Source organism: Trachemys scripta, chromosome 6, assembly GCF_013100865.1.
Source record: "Trachemys scripta elegans isolate TJP31775 chromosome 6, CAS_Tse_1.0, whole genome shotgun sequence".
NCBI classification, from domain to species: domain Eukaryota; kingdom Metazoa; phylum Chordata; order Testudines; family Emydidae; genus Trachemys; species Trachemys scripta.
The window spans coordinates 92651873-92676817 of NC_048303.1; the positions used below are offsets into that span (position 1 = coordinate 92651873).

Sequence of the window (24945 nt, forward strand, 5' to 3'; positions counted from 1 at the left end):
TGAAAAAAGAAGAACAGGAGTACTTGTGGCACCTTAGAGACTAACAAATTTATTAGAGCATAAGCTTTCGTGGACTAAGCTTATGCTCTAATAAATTTGTTAGTCTCTAAGGTGCCACAAGTACTCCTGTTCTTCTTTTTTCAAAGAACTAGATACTGCCAGATCAGGACCTTGTTTTTTCCTTGTTGCAGTACAGTCCTAATTCTTATGAGCGACAGGTCATCCTACACCAGTAAATTCAGATGTGCCAGTGCAAATCTATTTATACCATGCACCAAAGAAACTTTCTTGACTGAAGCTTCTTCAAAAGGAAGGCTATCGTTGTCTAGCAGATCAAAGATCTACTCTTTCCTCAGCGTAGCATTATAAGCAGGACCGTCTCTAGGCACCAGCAAAGCAAGCACGTGCTTGGGGCAGCATTCCGGCCATTCTTTTTTTGTTGTTGCTTGGGCGGCATTCTGGCAAACCTAGAGCCGGCCCTGATTATAAGGGTTTTGGGGTTTTTTTGTTGTTGTTTTAGTTTATGTTACTTACCAACCTTCTATTACCTTTAGGTGCACATAAAACTGTCTCAACTTTAAAGGGAGGGTAATATTGCAGGGTAATATCCTCACACGCACCAAGACAATCTTCAAGGTATTTAAATATGAAAACTATTGTGTAGCTAGTTTTTCAGAGAACCTAAAACATATTCTTTAATTCCAAGGATTTAGCTGTACAACTCCCATTATACTTTCATGGACATCCCTGTGCTCATAAATTATCCCTTGGGGAAAACATTTTAAACTTGATCATATAGTATACTCTAAACTCAACAAAAGTTAATTAAGATGATGTAAAAGCTGCAGGCACAGTGATTTCATGCATATTACCTTTCAAGAAAGTTACAGTTAAGAACTTTAATATTAGAAACACAGGAAAGACAGAATTAAGGCTACACCTAAAAAAAGGCACCCAATCTGTGGATGTATTAAAAATATGCACCACATAACTATTACAATTTGTTTTTTTACATACATGTCTCAAATGGCTAAGTGTGATGCTTTGTCACCACACTAACCTTTGTTCTTTTCATGCCAGTACTCTGAAAGCACAATCTACATATGAGAGTTCTATATATGAAGACATGCTAGCTCTTTCTAGCAACATTTAGATAATTTACTTGTTAAGGTTAGATTGTTTTTACAATGTGAGACCCTGCTACAGCATCAATTACCTGCTGAGAGGTGAGAGCACCTGTCAAATGTGCTGTGGATTATTAAAGAGGTTCTAATGCATTCAGTGGTTTTGTTAGAACAAAAATGCACTTAAAATAAGAAAGTTACAATAAATCATTATCGATCTGGTTTAAACAAAACAAAAACAAAAAAACCCTGTGGAATTCAAAGTTAAGGCAGCTAATTCATCCTGAACTCACTGCATTTGTGTACTGCTGCACGTGTTGAGGTCAGTTCTAACCATGTGCTGGGAATTTATACATGCAATAACCATCAGTGGAAGAATTTACTTGAGGGTAGGAAAGATTACACTCTGTTCAGGGACTCCATCAATACCTAGGACACAGTGAACAATACATCTAACTAGAATTTAAAGTTGTGAATTTCCTAGCTCTCTCCCTATCCCCCAAATTTAAGACAGGCCCTTATTTTTAATATAAGCTTTTTCAAAAGCATATTTAAATAGGTAACATGTTACATCAAATTATAACATTTTTATTTCCTTTCAGGGAAGTCTACAATACCAGTTGCTATTACTACTCTAACTCTGATACACAACAGCATCAAACTCAAAACAGTATTTAAGTGCATGCGAATTTTTGAGACTTCCCACATTAGTTTAAAACACAAGACATTAACTTTCCATTTCCTTATTAAAACTGGAATAAAGGAAAGCTAGGGTTTAGTTTAGCAAAGATAAGCATGACCAGCCAAGAGGTAAAACTTGGGGATACAAGTGTAACTTTCTTCCTAAGACAAGCAAAAAAAGAAAAAAGAAAAAAAAGTTGCTTACAAGTAAATTTGTCAATAACTCAACCTAATAAAAAAAAAGTGTCAAGATAAGTTATCACCTTTTAAGTAACAGTTTCTTATCTTAAAACAATCTTCTTACGCAGTCTAGAAAAGGGTGCGGAAGGATGTTTTAGTTCCGCTCCTAACTTAGGCTGTTTCATACAAACTTCTGTGACCAACAGGGCTACAACACAATTTTGTGCTGCAGATGAAATTCTGATTTGTTCATTTAAACTGTATCTAAGTTTGAAAAAAAATCAGAGGGAAAGAAAATAGGGACCCGAGGGTAGGGAGCAAAGGGAAAGGAAGCAGGGAGTGAACAGTGTGGGGTACACAGGCTCAGCGGTAGCTAAGCAGCAGGGAGTGCTGGGGAAGAGGGCAGCAGGGCTGGGGTAAGGAACCCTGGGCACAAGAGGGAAGCCAAGAGGGGGTGAAGTGTCCAGCAGTTGGGGGCACAGGAGGAAGCCAGTAGGGGGCGAGCTGCCGGAGTTGGGGGGCGGAAGTCAGCAGGCGGAGAGCTGCACAGAGCTTGGGGGCGCTCGGGCGGCGGCGGGGCTGGCACTCACCTCGGCGGCGTGCGGCGGGCTGAGGACGCTACCGGTCAGGGCGGCATGGTGTCCCGGCTCCCCGCCCCGGCTGCTGCTTTTACGCAACTGGCAGCGGCTCCTGCCGTGGGGCCTGGAGGGGAAACAGCCCGCCCCGCCCCCGTCCCCGAAATGACGCGGCTCCGCCCGGCCGCCCCTTCCCCGCCCAGCCCGGCTGCACCCCCGCTTCCCCGGCGCCGAAGGGCTGGGCCGGAGGAGGAGCTCCGGGGCCTGGGCTGCTCTGCCCGGCACGGAGAGGAAGGCCGGAGACGCCGTGGGGGACAAGCCCAGCTCCGTGAGTCCAGAGCTGGGCCCCCACCTGGGGTGTTCGCCCTGCGGGCCCGGGCTCTGGCCGGTGGCAGCGTGTCACACCCGTACCACGCGAGCAGCGCACCGGGACCCCTCCTCGCCCAGCCCCGGGGGGACCCGCTGCATCCAGCCCCTGTGCACCGCTGGTGTCTCCCGCGTGTGCGCCCCGCTGGACTGCCCCAGCCTGCCCACTGCGAGCGCTTGCCCCAGCGATTCCTCTCCCTTTCCAGCATCTTCCTCTGTTCTTACCCCCACACACTCCCCTGAGCCACTTCTGCCTCCATACCCCCCATATTACCCTGCCCCCTCTTCCTAGTTTTCTACATCCCTTCCATGCTCTCCCAGGTCTTCTCCCCTCCAGACCGCTTGTATTACCCTCTCTCAAAACCCCGTTCCCCGGACCTCTTCAGCCTCTCCCCTGCTTCCCCCTTTTCAGCGTTTCCTGCTGAGCTCGCCACGCCACCAATCCGCCCCTTTCTGCCCGTAGGGCATCTTGCTGTCTGTCGCACTGCAGCAGTTGCGAGCCCATGTGAAGTTTTCAATAACGCTTCCTTGGGGGGTTGGGGTGGATGGTGTTCTGGGGCTTGCAGCAGGAGGCTGGGATTGGAAAATGATCCTGTGACCAATTAAAACCGGAGCTGTGTCCCCACAGAGCCTGTCCGTCCACCCCAGCATGCAGGTAGCATATGTGCAAATTCTGCACCTATTCCCATCGCCTCCCTCCCTTCAGTGCTCATCCTGCTTTCCCTCTTACCATCTGAGCAGGGACTTGTCCTTCCCCCGGAGATGTGGGCAGCATGTAGCTCATTTTGTGGATTACCAGAATTCAAATAATAATCACTTTGTGTTATGTTGTGGGGGAAGTTAGGGAACATTCTGCAACACACACACATGGCTAACAGTAAGGGAGAGGAATCGGAGAAAAGTACGACCTGGCACTGCTTGTCATGCTATAGAGAGCCACACTCCTCAAACAGGAGACTATTAAAGAAAACTATGAACTAAAGACAAAGAGTTCCACACAGCTTGAGTTCTAACTAACTCTTTGTTTACCAGGACCAACACCATGTCTAAAATGCTGTACAGCAGAGAAGACATCTAGTGGCTGGGTAGCATACTGCAAGTAAACATTACACCTTAAAGCAACAGGTAGCTCCAATTACTTACACTTGAGCCACTCCACTCTGATTTAGCCTCACTCAAGTGAGAGCTGCAAAACTGTACTCAAGCTATACAGAGTGATTTGATTAGCAGCACAAAGTGATTAGACTAGCATCTGATAAATTATGCTAACCGCAGCTATAGTCTGTAGCTGCATACCTATGATATTACTAGATCTAGTATCTGTGGCTCTCAACAAGCTTCAATTCAGACCCCCATGGGCCAGCTAGCTAGAGTTTAATATACCACTTAACCCACTTAATATACCACTTAACTCACCCAAAAGATTTTTGTGCATGAATGGGAATCAGGTTAGAGCTAACACTCAATTTATACCTTGAGCTAACACTATAGTGAAGACAACCTGTTAGATATGTAAATAAGGCAGCATTTTCCCCTTCCTTCTTCACTCTAGTTAATTATACTAGTTTAATTATTCCAAATTATATTGGGTCCAATTTTTTAAAAAGTCACATTCATAATTACATCTGCAAATATGTTCATAAATCCATCATAATTATGATAAATGGACATGCATAAGGGCATTTTTACTTGCAAGTAATCTGTCATGCCTCAGCTGAAGGAATTGCAAGATCATTTATTTTTGTTTGTTTTAAACAATGGAAGCATCTTAGACTTATACTATGATAAACCCAAGCAAGCATGAAAATCAAGCGCGTTTCTATATACAAAGTGCCCCATTTTAAAAAATAAAGTATACCATTGGGCATCTAATTTATACATGCCTATGCAATGCAGGTTTTGGGCATTCAGATTTCCACTTAGTCTGACTATTTTTATGTACAAATTACCTGAATTATTTATTCAATCAGAATAGGTGCATGAGCATATTAGGCTCATAATTGCATGCACTTTTATGCCTGACCTTTTGAAAATCAGGCCCTTTTACATCAAGAAACTTTCAGGGATCCTCCTCTCTGTGGTCTCCTGTAAACAATGATAAATCTGAAACATTCCCACTGAGCTTCCACTATAAAAAGTAAGCTCATGGAATTTAATATCAATACTCCCTGAATTCTATTAAATATTTAGGACTTAAGCTTTTCTTCTCCTTTGAGAAATTACACTCACTAAATGCAGTTTTTATAAAAATCAATAAAAAGGAACTTGGCCAGATGGATATGCTTCCTGCTTTCAGTGAGCAGAAGGATCTACCTCTTAAAATGAGTTGTCCTCCCAATGCTCGTTTCTCTTTAATACATAGAATTTCCCATCCATCCCTAAAGCAAAGTTTCCAATAATGCAAAGAACTGTTTACTTTTATATACAGGTATATGGCAAATTAAGAGATCCATAATTCAGTTAAAATACCCAAAATACTCCAATTTCAATGGGACTACATGTGGCAGGGAGCCACTTGAGTTCATAAGCAGCAGGGAGGGTGAAATCTAAAAAAATTACTGAATGTTTTCCAAAATTTACTAAATAGGATCAGGGTCGGAGGGAGGCGATTGAGACACCCTGGAGAGTAGAAGGGGAGGGTTTGGAGTTGGATGAGTCAAGGCAGGCAGAGGATGAGCCTTACCAAATCTTATCCCGATTCCTGAGCCACAAAATTGAATTGCTGGTACTTTTCTGCACCATCCCCTTTGCTCCTTGCTAGCGCCACTTGACAGCCAGGCTGGACCCTTTGCTCCGGTCAAACATCTGGGACAGCCAGCTTGACCCCATGCTGCCTCCGCCATTACTAGGAGACAGCAGTGGAATTCAGACTCCTGGGGGGAGGCTTGCACAGACTACACAGTTAAAAAAAAAAAGTCTGGTACCATTCCCCAGGCCACCAATTGCCCCCTCTCCAGAATCAGCACCACCACAGCCAGCTCCTCAGCATCCTCCCTGGCGCATGTGGGAAGCCCCTAAGAGGCAGCGCCACCCCTCACCAGCTGGCAGTAGTAGCAAGCCGAGTTCTTCTGCTGCCATTCTCTCTGGGCAGGGGGAGAAGACCCACCAGCTTGGCACAAAGCTGCCATTCAGGCCCCAGCAGCACTACCACCTGATGGACAAAATTTTACCTAATGTGTCCCACTCTTCTGGGTGTCTGCCTGAGGGAGTAAGGATATGTGCATAGGTAACTCTTTGCAGGTCCTATAGCTCTTAACCTGCAAACATGGACATATGTGTTTAAAGTTATGCATGCTATGTGTCAGTGTTTGCAGGATAAGGGCCTATGTTTGTCAGAAGGAAGGGATGAAATGGGAATGCCATAACTAATGTTTATTCAGCAGTTTGAAGCTAAAAAGTAATATTTGTGAAGCCTCACAATTCAAGATTAAAACTAATTTTAAATAATAAGGATTAGGATGAGATTTTCACTGAAGGTCCAGATTATATCCCACATCTGCATGTGTGCGTTTTTTGCATCTTCCTGTGAAGCATCTGGTGCTGATCAGTATCCACGACTAGAATTGCCAAATTGGCTCAAACCTACGGCTCATTGAATCCAATAGCCTAAATTCCTATACCTGTGATCTTGTGTCGCTTTTCTCATGGAACCCAAAACCGTAAATCACTGTGTCACCTCCCTGCCTCAGCAAAGACATCTTTGCTGGAGCTTAAACTGTGACAATTCCCCTACCACCCACTCTGTCTACCTCACCACTAAACTCCTTATGACTCGACAGTCTAAACTTTGCCTTGCAGGTAACGTTCAATGCACCCAGTTCCAAGTTACCTAGAGGCATCTCTCTGAAATGTCCAGTCCCTCTCATTGGACACTCACAGAAAATAACTAAGTCCACTGCCACACCAGCCTGTTGGCTCAACTGAGGATGCACACCCCACTTCAATATAACAGCACTGAGATGATCTACAGTATAACTAAGCATACATTTATTAATAACATGAATGTAAGCGACAAAGAGTCCTGTGGCACCTTATAGACCAGTGGAGCATAAGCTTTCGTGGGTGAATACCCACTTTGTCAGACGCATGGCAGACTATTCACCCACGAAAGCTTATGCTCCAATACGTCTGTTAGTCTATAACGTGCCACAGGACTCTTGGTCGCCTTTTACAGATCCAGACTAACACAGTTCCCCCTCTGATACATTAATTTAAGCGATACTAAGCAAGAAAAAAAGAGTCAGGAAGGATTACAAATAAAACAAAATAACACTTTCTAGTGACTAAAGCTTTACGTTAGCCAGCTATAATCTTTGCCTAAGCACCTTTTTCACTTCCATCAAGCGGTGTGTATCTCCAGCCCTTCAGGCACAAGAGCCACTGTTCACAGAATCAAAGAATCCTAATTCCCTTTGTCCACTAAGTGATGGATAACTAAGGGTTTCTCTCCCCTTCTTCTTGTAGTCCAGTAAACCTTTGAAATATATTCTTTTGGAGTGTATCCCCAGATAAAGCTTTTCTCCTGTGCTGCTTGTGCTCCAGGAAGTTGACACCATGCTGTGTTCCAGTCCTCGCCCTTCTCTCAATTGCTTTTCCTGTTGACTCAGATGTAAATATAACTTCCACTGTCTCTGTTATCACCTTGCTCAATTTACACTGGAGACGCAGGGAAACAGACAAAACAGCATTCCTTTGTCTTGGACAAATTGTTTATCATCTCTACTTGGATTGCTTGGTCTAAACATATTTTAGTAACATAGTTCTAGCACACCTACATAACTTTTTACATGCTAACCCGATGTAACACACAAAAATATTAATTATCTGAGTGTCACCTGTTTTCATGCAATACGTTACAAGATACTTTTTGGATAACTATTATGACAACGATTGTGTTATGTGTAGTGGAGTTTGCCACAGTGTCAAGACTATCTAATAAGAATAATAGATAAGCAATCATAGTGCAAAAGGAGGAATGTGTCAGGTCTGATAACAGTTGTAGTTACGGACAGTGAGCCCTTTGCCAGGGGGCATTGACAGGCTAATAAGGTCACAGTAATATATATACAAACACACTATTGTTATTAACTGTTCTGCAATACATAGTTAGTTCTGGTTTATCATCCAGACCCACTCCAATATTATGCCCTGGCTATTAATAAAAAATAAAATTTTGGAAACCAAATGAACTAGAAAATGTTGAAAACATACAGTCTCAAATTCCTGTCTTTTCTTTTTAAATTATGTTAGAAGTCACATCAAACTTGACAGTGTGGAGGACTGGGGTCCTCACAGACAATATAGAGTATATGTGATGGTCTGTCGTACTAATTGTAGTAAGGCCTCCTTGTGATTACAAGCATGCTCCCAAAAGCCACAAATTATGTGGCCATTTTTAAAAATGCCAGTAAAAACTTTATACTATACAATACCTTCATATGCTTTGCTTATACCAGATATTTTACAGAAAAGAGATTTTAAAATCTTTAAAGAGCGCTTGTATTATTATTCATGTCCCTACACCTGTTAAGTCTAGTTGCCTTAGTTCCAGATTTTACAGAGATTCTTTTAAAAGAGTTTGTTCTTTTTAAATATTTGTATAAAAGTTATCATTCATATTACAAGTCATTTGTTAAGATGAAAGACAAATGCACACTTAAAATATAGTGTAAAAAACCTCCAAAGAACATAACATAATCACACATCAAAGGTCAAATTCCTTCCTGTTGTCATTTTGAAGGCATTTTGAATTTTAACTTTAAAAACTGCTGTCTTATTAGAAGAGGGAGTAATGGAATATTATTAGACTTTAAGACATCCAGAAATAAGAAAAAGGAAATGGTACATTTTACCTCCTGTACTTTGCAATCATCTTCGTTGATATAAATTTTCAAGAGCATTTAGAAGTCAATGGGAATTTTACTGTTGATTTCTTTGATAGTGGAGCTAAGGAAATGCTAAGTGTTTTTGAAAAACCACCAGTGTCTCTGTGACTCAGTTCCCCATTTTCGCACCCTTTGTGTTTCTTGTCTATTTACAATGTAATCTCTTCTGCGCAAGGACTGCTATGTATCTATGTCTTACTATGTGTTTGTATGGCATAATGGCACTCCTGTCTTTGTGGACCCTCTAGGTACTATTACAATGCAAATGAAGAAATAATAACAATAGTAGTAGTAGTCATGAAGGGCTTAATTATGCCTTAGTGCTGGGTCAGCTGGGAGACTGGGTGGTGGAATTACAGCTGCATGGAGCTACGGAGTTGGTGCAGTCAGCAGATGTAAGGGTCAAGGCTGTAGTAGCTGCCATGGAGTTACACCCCCATCATTTGGGCAGACTTCTCCAACAGAGAGCTCACGTACTCAGGCTGGGTGTTGAGTCCAGATTTTACCATTAAGATTGAGCAAATTCACTACATTAAGCACTTGGAGAGAGGCATGGTATAAGAACACAGATAGACAGATCCTTAATAGAACAAAACCCTACATCCTCTTTAGACATCTTCAGTCTCCAACTCTTATCCATCACAAGTGCACATATGATTTATGAGTCAACAGGAGTCCCCAACTTGTTATCAAATTGCAGTAATGATCACAGAACGATCAATTCACCTTGTTTAGCAAAGTGAGCCTTTCATATATTGCAATGTCGAACAGAGCATTGATCCAAGTGTCCATCCAAAGTGCTGCAAAGCATTAGCTTCTCAACTGTCACTGATCAAGAAATTCTTTTTCTGAATTTCAAGTATGTAATTTTTCAAACGTAATACTCTCAACATTTTTTTGTATGGCATGTATTTAAACTGTATAGTCAATTGCTTGACCATACTTTGGTTCTTTTTTTTTTTTTAAATGAAATATACTCAAGAGATCAAGTAGCCAATGTCAGTCAGGCTTATTATTATGGTACAGGGAAAGGTTCTGTACGATACCAGTCTCAAAGAGCATCAATGTTACATTCATCTTATATGGAAGTTGCAAAGTTACATCCCTAAAACCATCTTTTTATAACCTACTTGTTTACCAGTAAAAGGTACTATATAGTTCACCTGAAACTGAACTCAGTCCACTTTTTACCTTGTTTGTTTCTGGTACCATGATCTACCCCTTTATTTTTTGTTCTGAACCCTTGCATTCCAGGTCATGATGTAGCCTTATCTTTGTTCTGAGCACATGCATTCCAGGTACTAAGAGGCATGAAGACACCTCCTAAGCCTGTACTAGAATAAATAAGTTTGTGAGGGAAACTCCCTTTCTGTTGCTATGAAGAAACTATTATATGTCCTTATACTGACAGTTTTCCTATCTACTTAAGCCAAAACTTTACTCCAGCTAATGCAAGTTGTTATGGAATACTTAGCATAAGTAAACAGGATTATAATAACGGTACAGGCCAATTTGGCCTATATAAAACTGATATTAATACTTAATATGTATACTTATATGCTTGGAATATATATGGCAGGAAGTATTATCAGCATAATATATATGTATACTAGCCAGCATATATTAGTCAACACATGTATAATATTTAGTTATGTTTATTTTGTGATTACAACAGTTGTGAATAGGATATGTGAAATGAGAGCAAGTATTCTAGCTGACAGTCTACCTTACAGGTGCACATGGTTATTAAGATGGTTCCTGTGGCGCATTTATTCTCAACAATTTGTCTAAAATCTCTTAAGCAGAGCTAGTGATCTCCAGTAACTTTATCTCCAAATTAGAGGCCTATGACTCGTGTTTCTTTTGGAACAAACCATTACCAAGTCCTTAAGTCAGGTGTAAAGAAACAAAAGTTTTTTTGTTTGTGTTTTTATTAATTATTATTATTATTATTATTTAGCTATTATCCCCTTCAGGCAGAGCCTCTGCAAGAAGGCTGCTGAGGGAATACAGAAGATACATGGGGAGGGAATGGAGATGAGCAAGGAACCAAGAGGAACTGGAGAGGTGTCAGAGGACCACAATGACATAGATGGAAAGCAGGAGATAGGGGAGGAGACAGGAGGGCTTGAAATAGTCAAATGTAGGGAAATATATTTCCCTACAAGTTATTTTTCACTTCACATTCCTTTATCAAGGGGCAGCTTCACTATAGGCACAAAATATGCAGATGCATAGTGTGATATCATTTAAAGTTGTCTGGGTAAAACTAACATAATTGTGGCATCTTAGTATTGAATCAGGGCCCAGCTCTAGTACATTTATTGACTGTTTAACTACTACCCTCATGTGAACAAAAATAGATATGCTCTTCCCAGCAGTCTTGTGATCCATTTCCACGCACTATTAAAAATGTATATCCTTGTATATATTTACATGTCCTACTTAATTATATACATGTATGTTGTGGAGACTACAGCTGGATGAAAACTTTTAAAATATTTTAACGTTTGTTCTAATAAAAATTACATTTGTTTTGTTGTGTTCACCCCCTTATGTGTTAGCTTTCTGCAAATATTGTAGCAAATAAATTTACTAGCAAGAATATTTGTTGAAGCAGTAAATTTGAAGTAAATATTAAAATATGAATTGAAAATGGATTTTGAATGAGTGTGAGGATTTGCAACAGAAACTTGAAACTAAAAGTTATGCTTATCCAGTCAGGGAACAGAAACAATAACATGTAATTATATATGTCCAATAAAGACTATGTCTATATTACAGACCTTACGGCGGCACAGCTATACCACTACAGCAGCGCTGCTGTAAGGTTTCCTGTGTAGCTGCTCTGTACCAATGGGAGAGAGCTCTTTCGCCAGCCTAATTAAATCACCCCCAATGAGCGGTGGTAGCTATGTCAGCAGCAGAGCGACTCCCACCAACATAGCTCTGTCGACACCGGCACTTTTGTTGGTAGTGGAGGGCGGGGGGGCTTTTTCACATCCCTGACGGACAAAAGTGCTGGTATAGACATAGGCCAAGATAGCTTGAGTTTTGAATATGAAATACTGTAGTCACAATGAAATGCTCAGCAACAATCTACAGCCCTTTGAAGCATTTGTTTAAATTATTTGGTAAATAATGAATTCAAGAAAATTACAAGCTGCTTGTAGGCATTTCGCAAACTGAAAAGGAGGTTAAGTTTGTCAGATACATTATTTGCTAAAATTTATTTACCAGGCTTTAGTTCAAACTATCTAGAATCTGTGGTACAGTTTGTGTTTTACATCATGGACTTAATATAATTACTTAGAATCCAGTTTAGAATCCTTACTTATAAACATTTCATCTAATAAGGCTGTGTTCCTAAACTTTCACTTGTATTTGATCTTAATAGAAATTGATTTTGCCATATGTTCGATGGAGTATACAATACAACTAGAATTGAGCCTAAGAGTTACATGTTTCTGACCTCAATCCAAACTAGCAGATATATACAAAAGCAGACCGATTTGTTACAACATTGTGTCCTTTTTGTCTTGAATATGTGGAGACAGATTGATTCTGCATTATTGCTTTTTTTTGTTTTGTTATAAATCTGCCTTTTTTTAATAAAGTTAAGTTAGCAACTACACATTTGATAGGAGTACAGTGTAAATATTTTTACAAATTAAAATGTTTTAAATGTATATTAATTATAAAACATTAACAAACAACTCTGGAAAAAGTAGAAAGATGTAATTCTTCTTCTTGATTGCTGGCAAACAAGAACAGCTGCCAAAAATGCTTAGAATCTGGATTTAGCTCTTGTAATTCACTTTCTCTGAGAAAAAAACTTGTCTGTAGCAGTGTTTTGTGTATCCTTGAAAATGTAGCAAGTAAATTGCAACAACCTTGAGATACTAGAGCATTTCAAGGGGAAGTACTTTAATGGACTCTTACAACCAAGTCTAAAATAGAATACCAAAAATCAATACGAGTGAAAGAACCATCATGCAAGGTGACTTGTTAACACAAAGCATTTTACTGTTGTTTTGTCTTTCAATTGCCATACTCCTGTAGATTTTGAGGTGTTAGTTCTCCAAATACTTCTATATTACCATATAACAGGAAATAAACTAGAATGTAATCCAATTAATTATATTACATATTGTAGAATAAAGCTTCTTTACAGCTTACCTTGTTTATTGTCACTGCAGGAATACCCAAAGCAATTATAAAAATGCATACAACTGACAGGATTTTCTTCCAGTTAATTTGCAGTGTTCTGTCAACATAGATGGCCAACAAATGGCAAACTGAACCCTTTTCCTTTTGGGAGAAGAATGAATATGAAGAGTAATACTGTTACAGGAAGAGCATTATCTGTAACATGCTCTGCTCAGGATATCATCCTGACCTCTTGTTTTCTGACCTACAAAAACAGGAATTAAAGTGTCTCATACAAAAGACTGTTGTAAGCTAACGGTTACAAATGAGAAGACTTTATCACTTGAGATTATAGGTTTTAAGATCACTGCTCAACATTTTCAAGCTTGTCTGTCTAAAATGAGACACATCTTTAGACAGCTAAATAGAAATGGCCTAATTCTCAGAGAGACTGAGCATGCACAACTTTAATTGGCTTCAAGTTAAGGAATGGGCGCTCAGCACTCCTGAAAATCATGCCATTTATTTCAGTGCCCAAACATGGATTTAACTTTAGGCATCCAAGTTTAAATATTTGGACCTCTGAATCTATACTTTGATTTTAACTTGTGTCAGTTATTTGTATTCAGTCTACAGCAGCTGATTTAAAAAAAAAAAAAAAAAAAGACTGAGATGACTATGAGCAAACAGCTTTGCATGCACAGGTGGACAGCTACCTGTTCCCTTGAGTTTATTACAGAATCATTAAGAAAGAGGTATTAAAGATTAAAGCTTCCCACTGAACTGATGAGCATAACATATCTGCCTACTCAAAGGAATTTATATTTGTCATAAATCCATAGACTTAAACTTTGGGGAGTCTAAGAACTACATTAAAACTCAGATCTGACCAGAGCTTCCTGCAGGATTCTTAGTGTGTTTTTATCTTTTGCTGCTACGCCTACAAACATTCAACCTGAACAGGAAAGCTGAAATGGCTATGATGCAAACTAGCTCATAGCTCTCTAGAGAACTTCACTGACGACAATCCGTTGAGACATGCACCTATTCTTCAAATGCTTCATACAAAGAAACAATAAAACCATGACAGCTTCAGAATGCACAAACCCTTTGACTGAAACATATCATCAGTTCCTTATTGCCCTTCTGAAACATTAGCATTTAATTATCATAGAATGAATAATAGCCTCCAAAAAAAAAATACAGGAAAAATACCTAATAAAAATGTTGGGAACATGACAAAAGATTGAGACACACTACAGCCTGTAATGGAAGTTTGATTTCCTTCCAGTATACTCACGGAAGGCTGATCTCCAGTAGGGTGAGAAGTTGTGGGGATAATGGGCTTGTTTTGCTTATTTTTCTTCAGAGTCTATGTCTACTCATTAATTGCTTCTCTTTACTTTATTACTTTATTCCACTTCCCTCCCCCTTTCTACTGTTTTATTGCTGCAGAAGAACACTTACTGAGTAAGCCAGATGTACATATTGGACTGATACCAACATTTTATAGTTAAATCCTACCTCCACAATACTTCATGGACTTAGCAGTGTGCAGCAGAAAACAGGCTGCAACCAGCAACAGACTAAACTTGATTGTTAATACAACTAAAGCTCAAAACAGCAAACATCTCCAAGGCAATGATATCGAAATTAAAAGTTCAGGCTGAGCACACAGATATAATAACAACATATATTCACCAAAGCAATTTTCTTCATTCTAGTAATACACAGAGCTCAGACTTTATGGAAATGAGAGATCTGGTAGTAACTCAAGCCAGGCTAGGGGGAAAAAAATATTACAGTTGAGATCTACAAAAAATACAACAAACGTATTAGAGATTCTGGGGAAATGCCCAGACACTGAACAGAAAGACCTCACAAAGGTTCATGCATCACTTAGTCTTAGACCCTGCTATAGGGCATTGTTCTTCCAACACTTACTGCTAATCTCAGTGTTTACTACCACAAGTATTATTTACTTCAATTTCAAGCACATCAACAGTACCGAAGGTGAAATTCACCCCTGTACAGAGATAGCACAATGCCTAGTCACCTCTTAAGTACTCAAAATAGAGTTCCAGTGTAGTTAGACCTTGTTCTTCTTTGTAGGGGTGAATTTCATTAATAGATTAGACAGTTTTGGAGTGGAATTTTTTAGGTCAGACCTCCCCTTCCAGGTCTTTTTATGTGAAAAGGGAGTATTTGACCCACTATATCTATTCAATTAGGCAGGAAATTTGTCAATCTTGTTTTTCTCATCTCATTTAGCCAGTGTCAGTGTTTTTTAATCAGTACCATTATCCTGTTTTGACATTAACTGCTTTAGCTGATGTTAGTTTCAGTGCTACAGAAAAACAACAATGAATGCAAATTATTTAGCACCTTGACTTTTGTGGTCTGCATAAGCATACTTAAAGATATGAGGGCTCATGTGCAAGAATCTCTTCTGTGAAAGAAAAGGAAACAAAACTAAAAACAAAACAAAACCCACTTCTATTTGAATTATTTTTAAACTGACTTGGATAGAAGTGCCACCTAGAATGACTTTCACTGAAAGAGACTGGAGGAAAAAGTAGTTTCCTACTTTATTTATTTGACAAAAGTTTCTGTCCAGTCAGTGTCATGCTTGGTCTGGCTTTCACACGCAAACAGGGAAAGAAAAAAATATTTTCAGGAACGAGTGATTGTGAAACCATAAACTGGCAGGGGGAACTCAAGAGCAGGTACAATACCTCAAAATACTCATAATTCTTTAAAAACAAAAACCAGACTTGATTTCAAGTTGTTGACATCCTCATGTGTAGAAGGAAATGCATGCAAATGTGCTATTTACTCATTTCTAATGTCCATAAAACACACACAAAAAACCCCAACAACCCCCCCCCCCCTTATATGATTAATGCTTCCCTCTCACTGTTGGACATTATAGTAGGTCTAGTTGTTGGCATAGAGAACGAGGAACTCAAGCTTCCTTCTTCAAATTTAAAGTCATCTCCGCTCTGAACCAAAAGGGGGAGGAAAAAGAGGAGAGGCATTCCCATCTAGTTTCAAATGCCTCTGAGTCCCATAGTTAGATGCTTTGATCTTTCCTTGCATGAAGAATATGATGGATTAAAACCCTAGCCACTGACTTTGATAGTTCCAGGATTTCACCTGAAGATTTTATCCTCAGCTTGGTTGTAGGATTGCCAGCCTATCTTAAACTGATCATCTAGGTCTTTAAAAACCATCACCAATGATGTGAATTACACCTGAAAACGAACAGGAAGCCAGTACAGAGACACAAGCTCAAGTGTTACATGTTCACATTGATTAGGAGACACATAGCTGCTTTCTGCAAAAGCTGGGGTTTCTGAGTGGTTTTCAGTGGTAGCCCAAAGTAAAGCAGATTAAAGTAGCAGTAGATTAAAGCATGGAGGTAACAAGGGCCTGGATAGCCATTACAAGGGCTACAACTGGAAGTGACTGCTATCTCTCTGACAGGGTGTAAATGATAAAAAGAAATTCAGGAGCAACAATGAATATGACAGTACCCTGAGGCTGCTCTAGCCATATTGGTGAAAGGTGGGTATATGTTCTCAATAGCTTAGGAAGGCAGCCTCCAATCCACTCCTCCAAATGCATTAAAGATAGAAGGGATAGGAGAAGCCTTCTAACTTGTTCTTTATTCTACCTACCCTCTTTTCAGGGACAGCATATTATTCAGGTTGGACCTGTGTTTTTCTCTCAATTACCTTACAAAATTCCAAAGGAAATCAAATCTATCAATAGCAGAAGTCACATAGTGAATGTACATATATGTAGAGGCATTTCTGTATTAAAAACAAACCTCATGGTTTTTTGAGTCTTCACACAGTTTTTTTTAATAATGGTGTTGTTGGTCTTGAGCCCATCCACTCTTCCTTGCTGAAAAGACTCCTATAAAAATCAGCAAGGAAGCAGAGAACCCTTTATAAAACTTTTAAAAGCTGCACTTTAAATAAAATTCCAGACATACTAGTTAAAGGCTGCTCTATCAAAGTTTGATTTTTTTTTTTAAATCGACAGCATCTCTGTACAAGAGAAGAGCTCTGTGAAAGCTCTAAAGAGTGTCTGTCTCACCAACAGAAGTTGGCCCAATAAAGATATTACCTCCCCCACCTTGTCTCTCTAATATCCTGGGACCAACATGGCTACAATAACACTGCATACAGCATCCTTTTAACTCACAGCATGTCTCTGTAATGCAAATTGTTTTATAACACAAAGAAATATAGACATTAAAATATTGCTTAATGGGACTGGATAGCTTGGAGGGAAGGCCACCTGTTCAACTAGTGTACTAGTTGATAGGAGTGATCAACTAATTCATTAGTGTTTAAAGTAGGTTGAAAACAAACTCCTAGGTTTTATTAGCACTAGAGAGGACTTGTCATCAGGTGGCTGTTTGGTTACCTGTAAAAATGAGTGGTTTTCTCAGGTCTACTTTGTAACAATTACTATCACAATTGGTACCCTGTTTCACAGTCTCAGCAGAAAGGTCAAGGACTGAGAGTCTCTCCAGGTCACTGTTCTCTCTCTTCAGGTTCTTACGTCAGTCCTCCCTGTGGTATCTGAGGGCTTGAAGCAAATTAAGAGGATATGGGGAATTCACACAGTTATTGCTTGTGCTGTGTCTGTTCTGTGGAGAAAAAGAAAGAAAAGAAAGAAAGAAAACTAAAGTTAGCAAAAATGAATGAAATGTTCAGCAAGTACCCAGTCAAACCACAAGTGTATAGATACCCAGCACAAGTAATACCATTTGCTATATTTTTCTGATTGCCTAGACAAATATAACCACATATATCAATTTATCATGTGCAAAAGAGATATTCATATTACATACATAGGTGAGTCTCACAGCAAACTTTTTTAATTGAACTAAAAACTGAATATACACTAGTACTGTGTACTTACAAGATTGTATGTCTGAACAATCTATTCATTCCTAGTAATACAGGTATGTGTCAGCAGAGGGCATATACTCATTTAGAAAGATTTAGCAGCAAACTAATCTTAAAAAATACCCTTAAATGATCTCTCTGTTACGGCTGCATTTGAGTTTTTGTTGTTTTGTTTTTAATATTTGGTGTTCAACTTTGCTTGAAAAGTCTGTATTTCATGGTTTATTATAGTAAGGGCATTTGATATTAGTCAAAGTAACTTACTAGAGTAGAGTTATTAGTGTATTAGCTTAAGGGTGAGTTCTGTGACTCAAGTCTATACACACACACAACTTCCATTATAATTATAGGGACTTTAGCATGATAACCATGACCGAACAGACCCCTTACTAAGGTTAACTTTTTTTTTTTTTAAGATATCTCTAATCTAGAAATATATTCTTTGTTACCCACTATGACTGCACTTTAAAGTTTTAAATATATCACGTTGAAGGCATAGCACAAAGAATATACTGAACTCAGCAGACCAACTCACATGAGTAAAGTTATGCATGTGCTTACATGTCTTGCATGAATGAGGGCAAAGTCAGAAAAAGGACTATTGAAACAGCACTTTCTTATTCATGGTGATTCCTTAACAAGCTAAAGGAACACACCTGGATTTGCAGATCCCAGGTTTTGCTGCCAGAGCTGGATGTTAGAAGAAAAGAGAAAAGACCAAGAGAGTATACGTTTTGAGCTTATGATGTCATTTTTGTAGACATTTTTCTCACTACCGCCCCACTTTAAGTAGAAACTTTCCAATGCCAAAGCCTCCATAGATATAAATAGCAATATCTGATATGGCAGAATACCTGTTCTGCAACAATTCAGCAGTCTATCAATAAAATGAAACCATGATAGTAACGTTTGAATGAAGTGGAGAAATACAAATGAGAAATTGCAAGTGCAGGGGATATAGAGGAGTGTTGTTAAGTGCAATAATCATTTTAGGCAGCCTTGAGTCTTGGGGTGGTCAGCAATCCCACCTCCGTGCTCTGTGCTGTGTTCAGCATTACTGCATTACCAGCATTTTTTTTTATATACAGCACAAGTGAAATCAATTTTGCAAGTGTTCAATTCATTTCAGTAACATTTGTATTATGAAAGAACATGTGAAACTGGTGTCCAAATCGCTGCCATTCAAAAATCAACATACTATTTACTATGTTGTATTATTTGTGCAATATTTCTGTATATTATTCCCACTATTCAAAGTTCCACAGGAAGCAAAAGAGCAAATATGCTGCTAATTGCAGTGGACTTTGTTATAATAGGCCTGATTTTGAGATCCGCTAAGTACCTACAGCGCCGATCAGCTTCAACAGGAGCTGTGATGCTCTGCACTTCTGAAAATCAGGCCCCCTATGATTTGGTCTTCCAAATTGCTAAGACCAAGACAGAGATAATTTACAAGATATCAATTTGTCCAGACTGAATTACCACACATTTCTTTTTTCTGTTTCACTTCATATATTAGGCTTTATTTATGCAAAGGGCTGAGAACCCTCAGCTTCCACTGTCAATGAGGGTTGAGACAGCTCTAGACCTTGAGGGAGAAGCCCTAAGTCAGATTACAGGATATGTCAACAATTGCTTTGAGAAGGTCTGTGGAGAACTCATTACATACCTCTAAAAATCTACTTATATTCGGTCCATAGCACAAAGGTTGAATTGGAAAATAAATGTAGGGTGTCTCTTCCCTCAGGGACATGATAAGTCAGAAGTCCCATTACTCATCTTTATTCCTCCTTTCAGAATCACTTTCCTCCCCAGAGAAATATAACAAAATGTGGAAACTAGAATAAATTGAAGGGGAGGTAAATTTGTGTATATTCTCGTCATATTTCTTTCGCTTTCCCTTTCTTCTTCCTCTCATGCTGTCTGGAGTGATTCACCCCATGAATGCTAACCTTAGGGTAGACTGTCAAAAAGCAGGGCAAATGCTGCAAAATGGTGTGTTCTATAATTATATTTCACCAACTCAGTAACAAACGTGAACTGCTGAAGCACAATGACAGTCTTATCATGGAGTCTCAGAATGCCTTGGGCATTCCAGTCTATCTTGTTATCAAGGCAAACTGGACTGAGTGATAGCTGGTTGCCACACACCAAAGATCACAAAAGATTCAGGTTACTTCCAGGCCTAAGGGACCAATCAACTTACCCCAGGTCAATTTGTACCTCAGATCTCACACCAAAGACCATGTTTGTATCCAATCCTATAGTAAACTAACACAGGATTTATTAACTAGGAAAAAGAAAGGAGAGAGTTATTTACAGGTTAAAGCAGTCAAACGTATGTACACTAATGAGTTACAGCCTCTGGTTCCAAAAGGTGACAGAGTTGTAGTAATCTGTCAGGGCTAACTCAGGGTAACTCTTGGGATTTCTGCTTTTGTTTCCTACCTTCAGCCCTCTGACAATCCAAATGACAAAGAGATGAAAAATGTTCATGGCAGCAATCTTTATTTCCTTCTTCCAGCATTCATGCTGATGGGATGAGCCTTCTTGCATGTAACACCTTCCTGGGTGTTAGAGGGCCACTAACTCAGTCTTTGTATCATGATGTTCCACAATGGCCCATTTAGTTTTGACAATGCTTCTTGGTGGGCAGAGGAACCACTCCTCCTGCCTAGGTTCACAAGTTCAGAGCAGGCATTTTTACGGTTATAAAGCAAAATTTACATACTACCTTATAGTTGTGGGATACCATCCCTGCCCATCCCAGCTAATAGCCATTGATGGACCTATCCATTCATTTATCTAGTTCTTTTTTTTAATCCTATTATAATCTTGGCCTTCACAACATCCTCTGGCAAGGAGTTCCACAAGTTGACTATGCAATGTGTGAAAAAATACTTCCTTTTGTTTGTTTTAAACATGCTGCCTATTAATTTCATTTGGTGGTTGCTAGTTCTTGTGGAGTAAATAACACTTCCTTATTTACTTTCTCCACACCAGTCATGATTTTATAGACCTCTATCATATCCCCTCTTAGTTGTCTCTTTTCCAGAGTGCAAAAGTCACAGTCTTATTAATCTCTCCTCATACAGCAGCCATTCCATACCCCTAATGATTTTTCTTGCCCCTTTTCTGAACCTTTTCCAATTCCAATATATCTTTTTTGAGATGGGATGACCACATCTGCATACAGTATTCAAGATGTGGGCATATCATAGATTTATATAGAGGCAATATATTTTCTGTCTTCTTATCTATCCCTTTCTTAATGATTCCAAACAGTCTGTTCGCTTTTTTGACTGCCGCTGCACATTGAGTGGATGTTTTCAGAGAATTATCCACAATGACTCCAAGATCTCCTTCTTGAGTGGTAACAGCTAATTTAGACCCCATCATTTTATATGTATAGTTGGGATTATTATACCATTATTACTATTATTATATTATATAAGATTAATGCATGCAGCAATCTACAAGCATTTTATAGAGTTTAAACACTAAAAACATTTTTAGAAATCTAACACCTATCTTGAACAATACTAACATACAAGTGAGTTGGACTGGTTTCCAGCTAAGAATTTGTCAGTGCTCAGCTGACATCTACAACCTTAGCAAGAGCTGGCATGTGGTCTACCAGCATCACATGTCCATCTCCCACTTCAATTCTGTTTTTTCTTTTCAATCTTTCTGTCTATTGTTTCTCATCTCGCTCTCTAACTGATTAACCTGAGAGCATTGTCATGGCAGGAAACATTGTAATAAGCAATCACTCTGATAGCATGAACTTAATTATTACAAGTGATTACTTACTGAGTTAAAGACTATTTATTTTTGCTGCTTGACCACTTATGTGCTTTTCACAAAATAATCACTCTGGGCTTGACTACACACAAGTTGTATCACTTCCGTGTATTGGCATAGTTTAAATGGTACACCGTCCCTCACCCCAACACACGCATACACATCCCACTTGGATGCAGTTTCACCAATATAAAGATGCTTAGGCCAGTGTAGCTGAAAATCACCAACTTTACACCATTCTCAAGAAATTCAAGGACATGTAAAATTAAACACAGTGTTGGATCAGTACTTTTGCTGATATATTTTAATAAACAGCGTGGTCAAATTCTATAGCCTACTTTACATATTTGTGGTCTTTTCTCTTTATCAAATTAGCTGATGCTCAATGAAGACCTTTCCTAAGAATAATTCTGATCCTACAAAGCTGAGCTACACACATGGACCTTCGAGCCTGCACAAAGCCCCAGTACATTTCAGTGTGACCCAGCTGTGTGGATCAACTATGGCCTACCTCGCGCTGGCACAAGAACAAGCCTGTGAACCATCAGACATGGAAAAGTATTAATACAAATAGGGCTGGTTAAATTGTTCATTGTGAATAAAGGACCAGATTTTCAGTTGGTGTAAAGCAGTGTAGCTCCACAGGCTTCAACAGAGCTATGCTGATTTACACCAAGTGAGCTTTTGGCCCAAAATATCAGCCATACTTAGTCACTTTTACTGTTTGTGAATTGACCGTGATTTACATGATTTTTTTTTTATTTGTAAGTATTCACCAAATATGTATGTGAATAAATTTTAGCCTGTGAGCTGTATACATCTGATCACTTCAGCATTTCACTGTTGATTTATAGTGTGTGATTGTTCAGTTAAATCATGTGGTATTATTTGTGCTTCATGGATGTGTGACAATTTTTAAAAAGGAGAATAACAAATTTTCATTTGGAAATATCTATATTCTCGTAGTGCCCGAAGTCCTCAGTCAGAATAGGGGTTCCACTGCATTAGGAGTTGTACAAACACAAAAGAGAGACAACCCTGCCCGGAGGGCTGGTGATTAATGAATAAGAAATAATGAAAAATGAGTCATAATACTTTGTTCATGCATGAATAGCCTTGTGCATATGTGGGCATTTATTTGAAGAACAGCCGTTCTCCAAATATACATGCAAATAAACCTGTTTGTGCACATTTTTTGCAAAAAGCAAATAATGGTCACGATCATAGTCAATCTGAAGGAGCATTTGTAATTCAAATAGCTATTTGTGAACACTGTTTTACGTAAAAAGAGCTCCTTCACCTTACCAAGTGAAAAATTAGTCTGGAAAGAATAGGTAATATGCCTGAAATGCTCCTTTTTTGCAGATTTAATCATTTGTGTGACCTCTGTGTTCTTCTTCTGGAGGTGAGCAGATTTGCACATTCGTGGTTGTCTACTCTCATGATTTTATTGCGAACCTCATAGTATTTGGTGTTTTACTTAAAGCCCCGACTACTGATAACAAAAGATGATCAAAATCTCAGCTTTCATAACACTAAGGGCTGAAATTTGGAGTTAGCATTGGGAAAAGGAGCTAGCATGACAGTCCACTCAATTAAGCCATAATCTTTGTGCATACGTTTTTGTTAACATATTCTTGTACTGTCTGCATTTTCACCTTGGATTGTTTTACTAAAATAACACAGACTGCTTCTTGCACCCTTAACTGGATTATACAATTGATTATCATAATCTTTCAGGTGGTAGTGGTCCCTATTCAAACTTATGCTTAGCAGGAAATATTTCACAGTGCAAACATACAGCTGATTAGCGTTCATGATGTAGCACGTAGCTCCATTTGTACACTAGAGACCCCAAACTGTGTTATAAAGCAATAGCATAAATGTTAGTAGGGGAATGGTGGAATAATCTGTGTGTAGTACCAGCTCACATTGCTGGTTTTACGGAGGAACAAGTAGACCTGGGTGCCAGCAAGTAGATCTTTTATTACCCTCTTTTTGAGGAGTGGTTATTGCATCTTTAATTCACATCTGGACACTCACCCTATATGGCTGGGAATGCCACTGCTCAGACAAACAATAGCATCTCTGTCTCTCTGTTCACATGAAAAAAGTAGACCATTCTAGGAAACCATTTAAGACTCTTAGCAGCCATGGTTTTGTCCCTACTCTGAACAGGTCACAATACAGTTTAAATAGTTCTTGAAAACTTACCAGTCATTAACCTGCTAACCCAGAGGAGGGGTTAGCCATCCTAATTGAAACTTTTTAAAAATCAGGGTTTTTTAAATAAATTATTTTCTAGCATGACTTTTTGTAATTTAGACAAGACATAACAGCATAGAATATGTGCTTCTCATTCAGTACTGCATTGCACTCTAACAGATTATTATTGTCCCAAATCCTGATGTTAGGTCCAGATCCCCAAAGGTATTTAGGCTTCTAAATTCCACTGAAATCAATGGAAGTTAGGAGCCTAAATACCTCTGTGGATCTGGGCCTTTGTGACTACATAATCTTCAGGTTGTATGTCTTGCAGCATCTTGCAATTTAAAGAATATTTAGATTGTAAAAGTGTTAGGGCAGGGCCCTCGTCTTATCTATAGTCGCAGTGATTTTTACACCCATTTCTTGCTGCTTGGAAAAAGTTGATCCATGCTGATGATGCTCATTAAAAAAATAATGCATTAATTAAATTTGTGACTGAACTCCTTGGGGGAGAATTGTATGTCTCCTGTTGTGTTTTATCTGCATTCTGCCATATATTTCATGTTATAGCAGTCTCGGATGATGACCCAGTACATGTTTGTTTTAAGAAACCTTTCACTGCATATTTGACAAAACGCAAAGAAGGTACCAATGTGAGATTTCTAAAATTAGCTACAGCACTCGACCCAAGGTTTAAGGATCTGAACTGCCATTCAAAATCAGAGAGGGACGAGGTGTGGAGCACAGGGCCGCCCAGAGGATTCAGGGGGCCTGGGGTCTTCGGTTGCGGGGGGCCCCCTGCCGCCAAAGACCCAGCGCTTCGGCAGCGGTCCCTGGGTGGAAGGGCCCCCCACTGTGAGTCTTCAGGGCACTTCGGCAGCGAGTCCAAAGCGGAAGGACCCCCCCCCCCAGCCAAACTGCCGCCGAAGACCCAGAGCGGAAGAAGCTCCGGGGGCTCGGGCGCCACGAGAGTTTTCCGGGGCCCCGGAGCAAGTGAAGGACCCTGCTCCAGGGGCCCCGAAAAACTCTTGTGGGGGCCCCTGCGGGG

The 24945-nt window shown here is 39.4% G+C and overlaps 1 protein-coding gene across 2 annotated transcripts in view; it reads right to left on the reverse strand.

The window, feature by feature from the left end:
• Positions 1-13138, reverse strand: part of CEMIP2 (cell migration inducing hyaluronidase 2) — an 84442-nt gene extending 71304 nt beyond the window's left edge. The window contains exon 1 of one of the 2 annotated variants that reach the window (XM_034773218.1): positions 12991-13138. The gene's annotated coding sequence lies outside the window, so the exon portion shown is untranslated. Of the gene's footprint in view, positions 1-2575; positions 2708-12990 lie in introns of those variants that run through there. The other variant, XM_034773219.1, reaches the window with a different exon arrangement.
• Between the last annotated feature and the right edge of the window lie 11807 nt (positions 13139-24945).